This window comes from Delphinus delphis, chromosome 18, assembly GCF_949987515.2.
Source record: "Delphinus delphis chromosome 18, mDelDel1.2, whole genome shotgun sequence".
Lineage (NCBI taxonomy): Eukaryota > Metazoa > Chordata > Mammalia > Artiodactyla > Delphinidae > Delphinus > Delphinus delphis.
This window is the reverse complement of record NC_082700.1, coordinates 22,456,965-22,471,910: the sequence shown is the minus strand read 5'-3', so window position 1 is coordinate 22,471,910 and position 14,946 is coordinate 22,456,965.

Genomic DNA, 14,946 nt, shown 5'->3' with positions numbered 1-14,946 from the left:
AGTTTAGCAAACATCAATCCTTTCAGAAAATCACTGAGATTTAAGTGGCACCTTAATAGTATTCTTCCATCTTCCAAACAGTTGGGCTGGAAGATTTTTGTGGGAATGCAAATCTGAAACCCAGGGGTAGGGGCTGGGGTGGGGAGACGATTTCGCAGGGTCTGGAAGGTAAGAGTTGTCATGCCAACCCACATTTGCAGTGTTTCTTCCTATTCACTGAGGTTAAGCTAGAAAAAAAGTATTTTTTCTCCAAACATTTCTCCCAATCACTCTTATGTGACCGGCACCGTTTCATCTTGTGCAGAAAGTCTGAGCCCAAAGAACAGACTTCATTTCTGTGCTATTGATTGAAAGAGAAAAAAAAAAAAAAAAAAAAGAAAGAGAAAAGGTGTGCTGAGTGCCATAGGAACTTCCGTCTAAGGAAGTTCTTTTATTTCTGCTGAAGAAATAAAAAAGCAAGAGAGAGGGCTTCCCTGGTGGCGCAGTGGTTGGGAGTCCGCCTGTCGATGCAGGGAGCACGGGTTCGTGCCCCGGTCCGGGAGGATCCCACGTGCCGTGGAGTGGCTGGGCCCGTGAGCCATGGCCTCTGAGCCTGCGCGTCCGGAGCCTGTGCTCACAACGGGAGGGGCCGCAGCAGTGAGAGGCCCGCGTACCGCAAAAAAAAATAAATAAATAAGCAAGAGAGATAGGTAAAATGGATTTTTTTCTAAGCCTACCTTGTGAGCGCACGTGTGCACGTGTGTGCCTTCATGTGCACGCATGTACAATCACAGACATGAACCAAGCTGAGGTTAGCACCCTCCAGATTACAGTGGGAGGCCTGGAGCATTCCCTATGGACTCTGGCAAATGAGTGTGTAAGGATGCAGGGCAATGGCTGACAGATCACTGTCTATTCTTTTCTCTGATAGTAGCCTGGCTGGTGTGCCGAGGCCCTGGGGAAGTGCTGCCTCAGGTACCGACGTCTAGCCAGTGAAGCTTGTCAGGCTGATGGATGGGAGTGAATCTCAAAAGTCCATCAACACTGCCACCTCGCCTTCAAATGGACGACACACCAGGCTGACTCAACAAATAGCTCAGCATCACCCAGCAGCTGGAAAGGCAGCTGGAGGAAGTGAAGGAAGATGGAAGGGGTGAAAGAGTGCTAGTTTACATGGGAAGAAACTGATGACTTGTTAAGTCTGACTTATTTTGACAATCAAGGCAGTTTGTCCTGGTGTCATCTTAATTACCTTCTGTGCAAAGGCGAAAAAAGGCAGTAGGTGGCAACTGTTAATTTGCACTGTCAAATGATTATTATTTTTTCTTTCTAGGAATTCTTCTGATGCACAAAGCATATTCTATAACTTTCCTCTAGAGATGAATTCTATTAGATTCAGTCATTTCTGTCTCCTCAGAAAAGGTACTAACATTGCCAGCACTGAGCATCTGTGTGTGTGGGTATGTGGGTGTGTGAGGATGTGTGTGTGCGTGTGTGTGGGGGGGGGGATATTTGGTGGTTTTATTTTGCACACAGGTAAGTTTTGTGTTCCTTAAGGGAACCCTTAAAATTTCTCTTGCTTTCTGGTCTCCAAACTCCAATAGCCATTCGGACTTAAGACCAGATGCTCTGCAGAAACCAGAATTAAAACTTATTTTACTCTGGGGGCTTAGAAGGAAAGAGAACTTTTCTCAAGGAGATGATGAGGAATTCACACAAGTCAATGCTTCAGAGGAGATGTGAGTTCTCGCCTGAATTGGCACCATCCTTACAAGGCACATCACTTATCCACTCCGTTTTGACTTTTCTAAGAAAATAGAGAAAGCGGTGCATCCTACCTCTTTTTGGAAAAAAGAAGAAAAGAGCAAGAAAGAACACAATCATCGCTGCTTTTCTACTTTCTGATTTCTCCTTTTTGCTTATTTCACACTCTCTAATAAAGGACCAATGGGAATATTTTATACATTTATTTAGTATTTATTTACTTATCCATTTATTTAACATTTATCCATTGACTCAGCAGTTTCCGCTAATGTCTGGGTAGGAAATGTATCTGCACAGGTGTGGTTGGGGGCAGTGGACCTGCCCAGGGAGGACCCGGCTTACAGCGGTCTGCTCAGAGACCACCATCATGAGTAAGCAATGTCTGAAGTCAGGAGAGGATGGTGCCTGTTTGGAACGTGATATATTAAGTGCCTTATAACTGACTTCTTTAAACTCCCTTCCCACTCAGTCCTTTGGTTTTGGCCCCTAAGGACACTGAGCCCTCTGGTTTTCTACACATGCTTGAACCAAAGAACTCCCAGACCAGGGCAGGCAGCAGAGGAGTTGCGTGGTCTCCGCGCACGTAGTTTTACTCCCAGTAAAACCTAGCATCCTGTCCTGTGCAGAGTAAGGACTGAGCTGTTTGTTGGGTCAGTGAGAAAGTGGATGAAAAAGGAGATTCACTTGTTCATGGCGCCTCTGCTCTCCTGCTTTTAGTCTGAGTGAAAATGAGACAAGAGAACATTCTCTGACAGAGATGAAAGCCAGCAGGCGTCTGTTTTATGCCCTAGAGAACAAGCAAGGAGCTTTGAGGCAAAGCCCTCATGCGGAGCCCTGAGCTCCCAGGGCTGCTGATAATGATGTGGTTTCGAGGTAAGGTCAGTGGACCAGAACCCTGAGAAAGGATCCCAAAGGCCTTGGGATCCCGGACTGTCTGCTCCACTAGCCGGAACATCCTTAACGGAGCATTAGTGGGGAAGACGGCAGCTGTCAAAGGAGAAGAAATTCTCAGCTCCACTCAGGATTTGGCAATGCGGTTTATGGAAGAGACAACTTTAAACAGCAAATGATAAAGAAGGGTTGTCACTCTGCATTTACAGGAAAATTCTGTGGGCTCAATCTAAGAAGTGGATTTGTGCTCTGACTGTAGAGAGAGCAGTGCGAGGGCTGAAGGGAGGTTTCATGCCCAGAAATACGAATTCAAGTTGTGTAAGAGCACACAGGGTTCTTCTAATGTCTAACCTTTGGACGCTGTAATGTGGCTCTTCCCTGACCTGCTATGGACTTGCTGATGGTAGGAACCTTCAAGAATCATCTCTGTAGTAGCTCCTTGCTTACTTACCAACTTCCATGGACACCAAGTTGCTTCTGTGATTCTTGTAAAAAATAGATAAGCCACAAGACGATTAGCAACCCATCGTTCTTTAGAGATCAGCAATGTGGAAATATTATCTATCGTTTTTATCATTTGAGTCCTAAGAGACATCTGAGAATCTATAATACGCTACACTAAATGTAACACAAGAGCAGTTAGTCTTTCAAGGAGATATCTGCTTATCAACTCTCCAGAGAGGCTGTGGGAAAGGCTACCTGTTTGGGATTATTCCCTTTTCCAGCCAAGCAAAGTTTTGTACGCCCACGACAGCTCACCTCCTTGGGCTCGTGTCATTCTGCTCCTAGCATACCCTCTTCTCACCGAGCCGCTCTCTTCATGCCTTTAAATGTTAACATTTAAATCATGTCCTCAAGCTTTCGGCCTCCTGGAAGACTTTTCAGAAAACCCCTCTCTAAACTCTTCACTTTGGTTGGCTCAGCCAGCACTGGTTTGAAGCCATAATACGCTGTATCTGGGATTTCTGTTTATTATTTGCACACTGTCATGTCTTTGCATTTAAGTTAGACTTTGTATCTGTCCCAGGTGGGCAAGGAAGGTCTTTGATTTTGCCATGATCTTGAGATGCATGTTATGGGGTCTAACTGATCAACGAAATGGGGGGTCAGATTGAACCTGGCAGAGAGGAAATGAGACATGAAGCCCTGAGGGTGGCTGAAGAAAAGGCAGAGTTATCCCAATGGACTATGTTCCATTGAAAGGTTCCTGTTGAAATATAATAGAGAACAGCAGGAATTCAATGCACCAGCATTTACCATCTGATGGACATTTGGTTGTTTACTGCTTGGGTCTCTCCGTCCAGCTCCTGGAAGACATATGTCCTGCAGACTGCAAGTTCCAATTAGCGGGGAATTACATCTTTAAAAAATACAGTTTCCAGAAATATAACATAACTAAATAAAATCTAGTACTGAAGGCAGGAAGAAACACCTGTCTCCTAATGCTTAGCTGGAATAGCTTTTCCTCCAGCACATGGGACACATTTTGTTCAGTTCCTTCATTGAAGACAAATTGGAAAAATGAGAAGCAGTTGAGTTTGGGAAATTAATTATTGTATCTTTGTGTCAAATGTTGTAATGCTTTAAATGTAGGATTAGAGGGACATCATATGGGGACTAGGAACTGAGAGACACCATAAGATAAATGAAGAAAACAAAAGCAAAGTATTTTTGAGTCAGTCATTTAATCGTCCTCCTGGACAAAAGGTAACCTTGTGTTATAAGCGTTCAGGCTATAGAGTGAAAGATGCGTTTTACGCTCTCATGTAAAGGCATAATCTGTAAGGGCATAATCTGACCCAGGTGTAACCCAATCTGTGAATTAAAAAGGTGCTTTATAACAGGATTTAATTGTACTTGTTGGAATTTTGCCCTTCATTCCAGTTGTGGGATTTAATTAATCGTTACCCAGAGGTCAGTCACCTCAAGGCAAATGCCATAAAAGGACTAAAAAATTATCTTAATGTGGGTTAGGATTAGATGCAGACAGTTTCCATGTTATTACTATTATCAATTGTTTAAAGAGCTTTGCTGAATGATCTCATTGTACGTGTGCCTCGAGGCTTTCTAGAGCAATTTGGAAAATACATTATAGAACAAACCACAGGATTATTAAAATGACTTTAAACAGTATGAGTCCAAGTTCCAAAGGAGGTTACAATACTCATATTTCGTCTCCTTATATAAATATTCTCACTCCATATTTTGAGAATAAAATTTATAAGAATGTGTCCCCACCTAATTATCTCACCCCCCTCTTTCCTCTTTTATTTCTGTTCTTTTTATTCTATGAAGCAACTTTCTGGCTTCTAGCAAGAGCTCACAGGGGGATTTAAGAACGAAAGGCTGAGTGATCTGGATGAAAACACCAGAATCCCTCCTTCATGTGCTTTCCTTTCAATATATCTAATTTTTTCCCCATCAAGGAATACCTTTTGAACAAAATAAAGTGGGTTTGTCCTCACCACTGTCGGCAAAGGATTAAATACATGGTTTCTTCCTGCAGCTCTTTTATTGCCTGTTTCTGCCCCCGTGTTCCCTGAAGTGTTAGAAGTTGGGCTAGAACCTCTGCTAGCTGCCACTGAGCAAGATTAAAAAGAGGGTGGAGTAAGGAACAGGTGCCCCAAGGACATCTGCTAGTGGGTCCAACTTACTGTGACCCCAGGGAGCTACAGGAGCAGATTTGATGTGATTTGCCTGAAGAGGTTGCCTCCTGGTAACCTGTTTCAGACCAAACATACCAAAGTATTAAACATGAAACTTGAAAGAAAAGGACATTCTAAATAAAGACCACCTGTTCTTCACTTCATAAATATATTTTCTTCTCCTTTTCTAATTCATCTTTTTTGTTTCTCTCCCATATTATCATAGATATATTTCAAATCAAGATCTCTATCACAATCCCTCTTTTATATCTAGATAAAATGTTGGATGTGGAAGGATGATTTGTCATAAAAATATGAAATAACTTGCCTGTCTACATTGCTAAGATAGAAAGAGTGCTGGATTCCATCTTCAAGTGTTCAAGTTACAGTGATGCTATTAACTACTGCAAATAACCACACAGTGCCTCCGTTTACTCAGTTGTAAAGTAGTATAATATGATACTTTAAATCTCTTTCTATTTCACAAAGACTGGGGGAGGCTGAAGTGAGATAGATATTGCATAAAACTTAAAATGTAAAATACATACTACAGAAATATAAAGTATAGTGCATGGTAAAGAGCAGTGTCATAACTTGATCTTGTCTTTTGTTTCTTGCTTTTTTACTTGTTTCTTGCATTATGCCAAGCAAATAATAATAGCCAATATTTATGTTTCAAGCACTGTGCTAAGTGGTTTGCATATATTATTTGTTTATATAATTATTGGGTACTATTACCATCTCCACTTTACATACGAGGAAACGAAGGCACAGAGAGGCAAAGCACGTTGCCCAAGGTCACACAGCTGGTAATGGGGATCTGTAGTAGGTTGAATTTTGTCCCTCAAAAAGATACATCCGGGCTTCCCTGGTGGCGCAGTGGTTGAGAATCTGCCTGCTAATGCAGGGGACACGGGTTCGAGCCCTGGTCTGGGAGGATCCCACATGCCGTGGAGCAACTGGGCCCATGAGCCACAGCTACTGAGCCTGCGCATTTGGAGCCTGTGCTCCGCAACAAGAGAGGCCGCCATAGTGAGAGGTCCGCGCACCGCGATGAAGAGTGGCCCCTGCTTGCCACAACTAGAGAAAGCCCTTGCACAGAAACGAAGACACAACACAGCAAAAATAAATAAATTAATTAATAAACTCCTACTCCCAACATCTTCTTTAAAAAAAAAAAAAGATACATCCAAGTCCTATCCCCTGGTACTTGTGCAAGTGACATTATTTGAAAAAGGGTCTTCCTGTATGTAATCAAATGGACGATCTTGAGATGAGGTAATCCTGGATGAGGATGGGCCCTGCATGTAATGTGAGTGTCCTTATAAGAGACAGATGGACACACAGACTCAGAGGGAAAACAACCATGTGAAGATGGAGGCATGGATGGAGAAATGCTGCCACAGGCCTGGAGATGTCTGGGGCCACCAGAAACTAGGAAGAGACAAGGAAAGATTCTTCCCTAAAGCCTTCAGAGGGAGTATGGCCCCGCTGACAGCTTGATTTAGGAACTTGAAGTGTCGAGAACTGTGAGAAAGTACATTTCTGTCATCTTAAGCCACCCAGTTTGTGGTAATATGTTACAGCAGCTGTAGGAAACCACTATAAGGCCCCAGGATTCAGAGGGAGTTTGACTCCAGAATGTAAACACTTGGCTGTTTTCTTTTAATTTACTGTTTTATTTGAAGTACAAGTAAATCCGGGACAGAAGGATATTATCAACTGAATGTGGTATGATTGTTTCGGCGAAATGAAATGGTTAAATTGGGGGAGCGTGCTCTTACGTAAGCTAAGACATCAAAACCATTGTTCTGTGAGGATGGGGCTGTTGGAACTCTAAGCTTTTCAAAATATTTGGTCCAGAAGTAGTACAATAATTTAGTTTTAAAAGATTAAAAATCCTTTCAGAAAGAGAAAATAGTACATTAACACTCAGCAAAGATAAACAAACTCACTAACAAGTAAACCCAGTAAGAGCAGAACACAAGAACATGCTAGCTGACGAGCTGAGATCTGTGCTATTATTATCAATAACAATGACAATGTCAGTTTGGGATCAATACGTGTTGTCTTGTGTACTTACAGAAAAAAAACAATTTCTTAGAGATATTGGGTTTCTTGGGCCAGACTAAAACGTCTCTGAACAATCTAGCATTTCCTAGCCTGGCTAATATATTTTACTCATGAATAAATTTTTGTTCCATAAAATATTCTCTCCACTTCCACTGATTTATAAATACACCATTCAAAAGCCGTTATAAATGTAATTCTTTGGAGGTTGAGAAAAGCTCTGGTCAAGCCTACCTCCTCTCTTGCCTGGGCTCTTGGACGTCAGCTTTGCATGATGACAACTCAGCTAGATGACTCAGGAGCCACACTCATCCTTCACCTTCCTCTGAGAGACACGGAGGACCCATGAGCCTCAGGAAAAGAGGAAGTGAGCGCCACAGCCAGGATCCCAGTCTACCTCTGGAAGCATCAGGAGCTGCTACTAAGCTTTGTATTTTTATGTCCAGTAAAATTTACGTCTGCCTGAGCTAATTCCCTAACTCCGTCCCTGAGGTCTCTGCTAAGCTCTAATTCCATGTTTGTGACGGTTTTTTACAACCCTCCCCTCGGTTTTCCGTCTAGTCCATCAGATTCAAATGTCCTTATTGTAGTCCTTCTTTTCCCCTCTTAATCCGATCTCAACCTGGGGCTTCTGTGAGTTACTCATGCTTTTAAGGGCAACACCATTTTCCCTGGAATCAAGCTTTGCCATCATCTTTCATCCTGAGCCCCCATTATTTTTGCCTCCAATCATTTATCAAGAGCTGTTAAGTATCCTCCATAAATGTCTTTCACGTCGAAACCATCCTCTCCATTCCCACTGTCATTACCTGCCAAGGTCAAGTTATGACAGTTCTTTTATTGCATTTCCACGCTTGCAAAACCAGTTCTCCCCTCTCTGCATGCCTGAATTTTACTCCACACAAGCCCCTCTCAGATTCTACTTCTTCCAGGATTCCAGCACTCCCACCTGAAATAGAGGTAAAGTACTGTGTACCAGAAACACAGAGAAAAAAAGACCCCCTCTTCAAGGTTTTACAAGAGTGCGGAAGTAGATAAGTAAACAGAAAACCAAATCTGGGGCTATATGATAGTAGGGTACTTGATTTGCATAGAAACAAGATCAGGGCTCCAAAAAGGGCAGATATTCAACTGGTTCATACGGTGCGTGTGTAGCGGTTTGTGAACTACTGAAGTAGTTTTGTCTTGATTGTTAAGTAGCTGCTCTGATGCCCCGGCTGCCTGGGCCCAATTCTGGTATCTCCCCAGGATCCAGCCAGACAGAAAGCCTCCAGTATCTGCGCCAAAGCTCTGGCCCACATCTGTTCCGGTTCGTCAGACCTTGCTGTCTTATTTACTAAATATTTTAAGTATCTCCACGGCCTGTCTCACTAACTACAGGTGAAAGCTTGGGATTGACAGAGATGGTGAGGCAAAGAATCAAACCCACTTGACCAGGGCATCACCCAACTCTTCCCAACTTGGTTACTCTTCCAGGTGATGCCACTGTCACCTGGAGTCAGAGCTCTGAGATCACGGAAAACCCGTCTTGTGTCTTTTTCCCTTAGAATGTTTCTCATCTTCATAATTTCCCATTATTCTGCTATTTTCAACATTTCTGCATTTCTTTTTTTTTTTTGCTGTACGCAGGCTTCTCACTGTTGTGGCCTCTCCCGTTGCGGAGCACAGGCTCTGGACGCGCAGGCTCAGCGGCCATGGCTCACGGGCCCAGCCACTCCGTGGCATGTGGGATCTTCCCGGACCGGGGCATGAACCCGTGTCCCCTGCATCGGCAGGCGGACTCTCAACCACTGCGCCACCAGGGAAGCCCAACATTTCTGCATTTCTTCTTCTTTCTTATGCATTCAGGACCCTGCTCTAGGCTTCACATTTTTGGATGTATGATCGACAAAGGTAGCGAAGTATTTGAATCTTACAGATTTAACCTGTGACTTAATTATGTCTTTAGCAGGAAGGCACTCACCCACAGATGCCCCTTTCCTTCTAGAAAGGAGAATTTCTCTCTGATGACATGCCTTGCCCCAATTATTGCCCTTCCTCCTCTGTGTCCTCTCTGCCAACGCTGGACTCTTGACATCCAAGTAAGTCAAGAGACCTCGCTGGAATCACTAAAAGAGTTACTGTTTGACTTGACAGTCTCGCTATTGTCCGCCGAAATTTTACCAGTAAGTTCAAGTGACAGCTGGGGAACATAGCAGAGAAAAGGTTTCCATTATCAGAGGCCTTAGTGAGACGTGCTCATGATCAAGGTTCAGAGGGGCTGGAAACTCAAAGAGGCTGAGTCTCGGGGAGGTCAAACATCAACTGACTCTCAGTGCATTGTCGATGCTACGGGCTTGCCAGGTTTCTTGTATAAAATGTTGCTGTTTTCTCTGAAGCAGTTTATGTGCTCAGTGGTAAAGCTAAGGTGTGCTCACTGTTTGTTTGTGCCTTATTTGGGGACCAGGGCTTAACCTGCAGAGGCCTGGATTAATAGTCCTTTCACTGGGTAAAGCTCTAGGTGTCTTGCAGGTTGGACCAGTTCCTGGCCCCTCGGCTGACTTGTGGCCTCTAGTAACCAGCTCCGCTAGTCATTATTTCCCACTGGCTTCTCCCCTTCCCCTGCCCAATTCTGGAATGAGAATGCAGGGCTGGTACCGCTGTCCTCTAGCCTATTGGTACCCTGTCCTTTTCCAGAGCATTTTCTGATAGCCAACAACAAGCACAACAAAACAATTGCAACATCAATACTCAAGGAAGCATAGGATAAAATGACGTATCTGTGTAATCAATACTTAGCTCTTAAGTGTGTTGCAAATTGAGCTCCTATCCTATTTTCATGTTATTTTTGAAGCCCTCGTGCTCCAATCTGTATTCTTCTTGTTCTGCTCCCTCCTTTAGATTGGAGCTTAAGCTCCCAGTTCTGACAGGTAGCTCTCCCAGAGATGTTTCTCTTACATAATCTATCTATCTATCTATCTATCTATCTATCTATCTATCTATCTATCTATCTATCTTTCTATCTATCTATCTATCTATCTTTCTATCTATCTATCTATCTATCTATTGATCTTCTCTATCTATTTTTATCCTTTGCTTATCTTCGGAATTCTCTTATAGATCTCTTAGCACTATGCCTTACTTTACTTCTGCATAACTGGTGTTTATTACAAATAAATCACCAACATTTTTTATGATAGTAGGATCATCTCTTCCCCTTTATTTGCAATCACAGCTAAAAGTAGCACCCAATATATTAAATAGCTCTAGCAGAATAGCTTGCTTTCACATCATTTGGTCAAAACTACTCGCCTTGAGTGAGGTAATCATGGTGGATTTTTGTAGATCACCTATTTGTTGTTGCTTGTTTCTTTGAAGCAATTTTTTTTTTGGGGGGGGGTACGCGGGCCTCTCACTGTTGTGGCCCCTCCCGTTGCAGAGCACAGGCTCCGGACACGCAGGCTCAGTGGCCATGGCTCACGGGCCCAGCCGCTCCGCGGCATGTGGGATCCTCCCGGACCGGGGCACGAACCCACGTCCCCTGCATCGGCAGGCAGACTCTCAACCACTGCACCACCAGGGAAGCCCTGAAGCAATTTTCTTCTTGATCTTTTGATATCAAAACACTTTATTTAAGAATTTGACCTATCCTAATATATTTAAAACACTTCTTTTCTGGAATATTTTCCTGAATTAAAAGTTTCACTGAATATAATTGACATATAACTTTATATTAGTTTCAGGTGTACAGTGTATTTGATTCAATACTTGTATACCTTGCACAATACGTCTAGTTAATATCCATCACCGTACATAGTTATACATTTTTTTCTTGTGATGAAAACTTCTAAGACCTACTCTCTCAGTAACTTTCAGATATGCAATGCAATATTATTAACTATGGTCACCATGCTGTACATTGCATTCCCATGACTTACTTATTTTGTAACTGGAAGTTGGTACATTTGATCCCTTTCACCTGTTTTGCCCATAATCTGTATTTTAAAAATTCCAAACCAGACTGGGTTTGAACTGACGGCTTCATGCCTGCACAGGTGTCTCTTTGCCTGACGCTTATCCCGTATGTCTCAGCCTGAACCAAACTAGAAACTTCAGTGTTATTCCCAACTATTCCCTTTTTCTTTAACCCACTACGTTCCATTTGTGGTCAGTATTGCAGATTTTGCTTTAGACAATATCTCCACATAGGTCCCCTTTTTCCGCGTCCAGTGGTCTTGCCTTGGTCTAGGTCCCCATCACGGTTCACCTGCACGAGTCACCTTCTCTTGGCACCATTGCAACCGGTCGGTCTGATCACCCCACTCCACTCCTTTCTCCTCCCTGCTCTGGTTGTGTTCATTTATCATTATTCTGTGCCTTTACTTCCTGCTGTTTTCTCTGCCCTCAAAGCGTTTCTCAGCTGGGAACATCCCAGTTCAAAATTGCTTTAAATCCTTTTTGGAACGTGGTACAATATGCAAACAAAATAAAACGAACAGCACAAACAACCCAAGAACAAAAGTCTACTGGTTCTTTAGAATTGGGTTCCGAGGCTGTGTTCTCAGAGCCCTTCCTCAGCAGATGCCCCTCAGCCGGGCAGACAGTGTCTTCCTGGTGTCCCCACTGGACTGTGGTCAGACACTGGCTGCTTCCCTCACGGGCTTAGAAGTTGGTCGACTGTGGAGGTCAGGGACCATGTCTTACCCACCCTTCTTTCCTTTTTCCAATTAGTGTTTAACAAGCCCACGTTGGATGGGTCCTGCTGCACCCAGGGTGGTCTCCATTTGACTCTGCAACCCCTCCCCGTGCTCCTGAGGCTTCCCCTGAAACTCAGTGCATGGAAGAGAGAAGTATTTTTCCTCTGTGAGCCCCAGGTTCTTCCTCACTGGCTTCAAGCCATGCACTTTCTGTTGCCATCTTCTTTCTTCACTGAAAATGATCATGATTCTTGACTAAAACACCTGTATTTTCTCCAGAATCTGGACTGTGTCCGATATGAGTATTGATTCTTGCTTTCTCTCTGGTATTGTGATTTGTAAACTTTCTGGGTGAGCTTGTCAAAAATGCATATTTCTTTGGCTTGTTCCCCCAACGTTGTGATTAATACCCCAGCAAACTGTAATATGTTTTCCCATTCATGTCTGGGGTCAAGAAAGGGCTTCCTTTGCTTCTCCAGAAACCCCACATCATTAGTTCTTCTCTGATTGGCAATGCTCACCCCCAAACCAATCCACTGGCCAGGGTGATATGTGGAATACAGCTACCCATGCTATTTTTTTTAAACATCTTTATTGGAGTATAATTGCTTTACACTGGTGTGTTAGTTTCTGCTGTATAACAAAGTGAATCAGCTATACATATACATATATCCCCATATGCCCTCCCTCTTGTGTCTCCCTCCCACCCTCCCTATCCCACCCCTCTAGGTGGTCACAAAGCACCGAGCTGATCTCCCTGTGCTATGTGGCTGCTTCCCACTAGCTATCTATTTTACGTTTGGTAGTGTATATATATGTCCATGCCACTCTCTCACTTTGTCCCAGCTTACCCTTCCCCCTCCCCATATCCTCAAGTCCATTCTCTAGTAGGTCTGTGTCTTTATTCCCGTCTTGCCCCTAGGTTCTTCATGACCTTTTTTTTTTTCCTTAGATTCCATATATATGTGTTAGCATACAGTATTTGTTTTTCTCTTTCTGACTTACTTCACTCTGTATGACAGACTCTAGGTCCATCCACCTCACTACAAATAACTCAATTTCGTTTCCTTTTACGGCTGAGTAATATTCCATTGTATATATGTGCCACATCTTCTTTATCCATTCATCCGATGATGGGCACTTAGGTTGCACCCATGCTATTGATTGTCTGCATGACTCAGAGCAAAGAGCTTAACATCTTTAATCAAACTGACAGACTTTAATTTAGTTTTGTGATCCATAAGCCCCAGTTTTGCAGACAAGAGTGGGAGGTGTTTGAAGCCAAGGGATTTGAAAAAGAGCAAGGTTTTCAGAAGAGAATCATTGGTGTTCATTGTTATTCACTATGCCTTCTCATTCATCTTTATGTCTAACCACTAGCAGATGTTTGCTACATGGTTAAATCTCATCATGTGTCTGTCGAGTGAATGGAAAAATAAGTGAATATATCTTTATTGTAAGTACTTGAGATGTGTTGTAGTAAATTCATCTGGGCCTCTAGTGTTTCATTTACTTTAAATTCCATAACGTTTTGTGTTGATGTATTCTGTCCTATGCTGAACATCTTTATGGTTATATAATCACAATCCTCTCCAGGTAATCTAATGTTCTAGAAAAATCAAAACATTAAAATAGTCCATCACAGAGCGACACAAAACTGAAGGCAAAAATGTCAAAGGTAACAATGGTAAGACTCCCACATGAAGAATAATATCATTTGAATTGACCATTAGTGCTATGCTTTTGTTATTGATGTTACTGTTTTCGATTTTAAACATGCAGAATACTGATCTAACACAGCTTGTTGCAAAACACCAACATCAAATTTATGTTTGCTGCAAAATACCCCATCTCTTAAACTAAATCTGCTTTCTTACATTTTGAAATTGATACGAATTAGGGAGAAATTACTTTTAATCCTCAAATTGCCACCTATAGCCTGTGGCAAGTTGATGGTATCAGTTAGATACTGCTGCTTAATAATCCACTCTAAAATTCACTCGTTTAAAACAACAATAATTTATTTTGATCATGAATCTGCGATCTGTCAGGGCTCAGCAGGGACAGCTTGTTTGCTTAGCTGGGGGTCAGTTGGGGTAGCTTGACCAGGTTCATGTGCTGCTTGGACTTCCTGATAGCATGGTGGTTGGTCCTCAAATGTGAGAATCCCAAGAGAGAGGAAATGAAAACCCAGTGTCTTTAAGACCAGTGTATGAAAACTAGAATAGTGTCTTTACCTCTGAATTCTATTAGTCAAGCCGTCATAAAGCCCAGATTTATGGAAAGGACATATTTATGGCAATGCTTATAAATGTCACAGTGATCTCAGTCTCGGTTCTTGCCCATATAAATGAAGTTTCACTGAAATATTGAATTGTTATAACATCAATTTTTTAAGATTATCAGAACTACTTCAACTTCTTAGAATATTAGACATCTTCCTTTGATTCCAGAAATCTGGCTCCAGTTCTTCGATGAAACAGTTCCTAAGATGCACAGATTCCCCTTGGAACCTGTGATAACTAACTCTTGTAGGTCAAGGTGGCCCTGGTCGCTGCACTCAGCTGGAATTTAGCTCTTAGCTATGGTACCCTTCCCTGCAGCTAGAGAAGTGAGAGGTGAGCTTGCTGAAAAGACCTGTCAGCCAAGTGATGCCTACTCTTCTTGTGTGAAAAGTAGCCCCTAGCTTGGAACACTTCAATTCTCGCCAGAAAATTGTCCAAAACAATTCAAATGTGAACTCTTTACAGTACCTCTTTGCCTGAGTTAGTTGGAGGTGTGGCTGGTGAAACACAAAGTGAGCACATAAACAGCTTCCGGAGAAAACAGAGATGCTATTCAGTGCATCCCCAGGAAACACAACTCTTTTTGAATGGTTGGATCTCCTCCTGAGAAAAGACACAATCAGAGATCACACAATC